At 49.9% G+C, this 1626-nt stretch overlaps 1 protein-coding gene across 2 annotated transcripts in view; it reads right to left on the reverse strand.

The window, feature by feature from the left end:
- Positions 1-159, reverse strand: part of LCA5 (lebercilin LCA5) — a 17739-nt gene extending 17580 nt beyond the window's left edge. For both annotated transcript variants that reach the window (XM_085316075.1, XM_085316074.1), the window contains exon 1: positions 12-159. The gene's annotated coding sequence lies outside the window, so the exon portion shown is untranslated. The remainder of the gene's footprint in view (positions 1-11) is intronic.
- Between the last annotated feature and the right edge of the window lie 1467 nt (positions 160-1626).

The following is a 1626-nucleotide window of genomic DNA, read 5'->3' on the forward strand; positions in this document are numbered from 1 at the left end:
GCCGCCGCTACCTGCCGCCCGCCCGCCCGTCTCCGCGACGCGCCGGCCGTTGCTACGCTACGCTTAAAGGGGCCGCTCCCGCCGCCGCGCCGCCGGGGCTCCCCACGGCCGCTGCCCGAGCAACGGGGCGCGGAGGGACGCGGGCCCCCTGCCGCTTGCTATTGGCCCACCGTCCTGCCATTTGGGCTGTGTGCCGCGGCTCCTGGCGTCTGATTGGTGAGAAAGGCGGGGGCGAGGCCGAGCGGTGGGCACTCTCCCATTGGCCCGAAGCTATAGCCAGGCTGCTGATTGGCTGAGCCGCTGCGTGGGGCGGGGCGAGCGGGACGGAGCGCCTCGGCGGCGGCGCCAGGTGTCGTCTCCGTCCCATGATGCCCTGCCGGGGGCGGGATGGCAGGTCGGGGCGCGGCTGCGGGCCGCAGCCTGCCCGGGAGCTGGCTGGAGGCGCCCGCGGCGGGCGGGGCCCCTGCCGGCTGCAGAAAGGGCTGAAATCCCGAAGCGAAGCAGGAGGCAGCCTCTCCCGGCGCTGCCCTGCGTGGCCCCCGCGCCACCCGCTAAGGGAAAGCCGTGGGCGGCCGCGGGGGCCTCGAGCAGGGATTTTAAAACGAGACTTCACAGCTAAGGTTGTAACTGGGCAGYCAGTGAGCTTGGTGGAGGAGGAGGTGAAAAGAAAAAAAAAATCATGTTTGTGTAAATAATTAAAAAGCAAAACTRCCTAAACCAATGGAAAAGTGGTATCAAACTATAAAATACCCTAGAGCTTAAAAMCAAAATGGATTGTACTCAAAAAACCATAAAAGTACAGTGAAAACTTGTCAAAACTTGTCAGATACGTTTGAATTCAGAGGCAGGCCCAATTCACCAAAGCTGTGGCATTTTAGTCCTCGAAGCAAGAGGGTTTCAAAATACCTGCTTTTATTTCTTCAGGCACCTGGTAGTATGTTTTCTCATGATCACCTTTAATAACAAATCTAGTCAATAAAACTTATTTCTGAAGAGAGGACGGGAGAAAAACAGCAGATACTATCTACCTCGTTTAACCTCTGGAAGGTGTAAGGATTCAGATAGAACAGAACGGAATACTTCATATGAAAACCATTATAATCTACCTTCATGGAAAGCCAAAAACGTTGTAGAGAGGGAGACTGAGTCTTTGTACTAGAGAGAACTGGCTTCCATTTCAGAGCATTCAAAACGTTGATGACTAAATAAAGAACTGTCGGAACAGCATAAAGAGRTAAGTTCCGTAAACCAACTTTATATATACAGCTACAAAATAACTTCCTCACTATATGTGAAAAAATAATTTTAACTCACTTCAACATAAAAGCTTTCCATCCCCCCAAAAATAAAATTTTAGGAGGAAAAATCATGTCCATTTCAATGGAAAAGAAATTTTAATTCATGATTGTGTAAGAATGGAGAAAGAGTCTCAATACTGACATGCATATTCATTATGCACAAGAACTCTGAATATGCATAATAAATTTATTGAACATGTAATTTAATGAATAGGCTAGGATGCAATCATAAACATACTGGGATAAACTACAGTAAAATAAGAGATAATGGAAGCAGGTATTTTCAAAGGCATCTAGGAGACATAGACCTGACATGGAGTCTCCCAAG

The sequence above is a fragment of the Rhea americana genome, unplaced genomic scaffold, assembly GCF_003343005.1.
Source record: "Rhea americana isolate MKP2758 unplaced genomic scaffold, rheAme1 scaffold_45, whole genome shotgun sequence".
NCBI classification, from domain to species: domain Eukaryota; kingdom Metazoa; phylum Chordata; class Aves; order Rheiformes; family Rheidae; genus Rhea; species Rhea americana.